A 676-nucleotide genomic window follows, 5' to 3' on the forward strand; every position below is an offset into this window, starting at 1 on the left:
GTACAGGGCTCTGCATGCTGCCCATTCCCCATTCCCGGCCAATGGGAGCTTCGGGAGGCAGTGCCTGGAGCAACCCCCCACTCAGCAAGGCCCATTGATGGCTAAGTGGAGGAAGACGGGGCCGTAGCCGGGACGCAGGCCGCTCCTCAGCCGCGTGTGAAGCGCAGCGAGCCGCACCGAGCCTCCCCAGCCCCGCTGTGGTGCCCTCCCCAGCACAGCCCCCGTCCCTGTTCGTGCGGGTTCAGCTGCCGCACGGGGGATCCCAGCCCCGCTCCAGGGCAGAGGCCTCAGTGTGCAGCAGCTGCACGTTCCGCTAACTCCGCTGTGTCCCGCGTCCTGGGCACGGCCAGGCTCCAGCCGGCTGCGCTCCACGGCTCGGGAGCCCGGCTCGGGCCTCGGGCAGCCTGGTGGGGCGAGCCCCCGGGGACAGGGCCCGGATCGCAGCTCGGCACGGAGGCTTTGACAGCTGCATTGCCCCATGTCCCTGCGGAGCCACCATAGGCCAGCCTGGGTTTGGGCCTCGCCCCAAGAAGGGTCCGCACGTCAACCCCCCGCCGAGCTGCCATCGGTCCGTCTGTGTACACCCAGGGCAACCTAGCCTGCCTACTTCTGACCAACCAGAGAGCAGGATATCGCCGTGATCCTGCCTCCTGATCGACAGTTCTCTTACCCAATC

This window comes from Chrysemys picta, chromosome 22 (assembly GCF_011386835.1).
Source record: "Chrysemys picta bellii isolate R12L10 chromosome 22, ASM1138683v2, whole genome shotgun sequence".
Classification (NCBI taxonomy): Eukaryota; Metazoa; Chordata; order Testudines; family Emydidae; genus Chrysemys; species Chrysemys picta.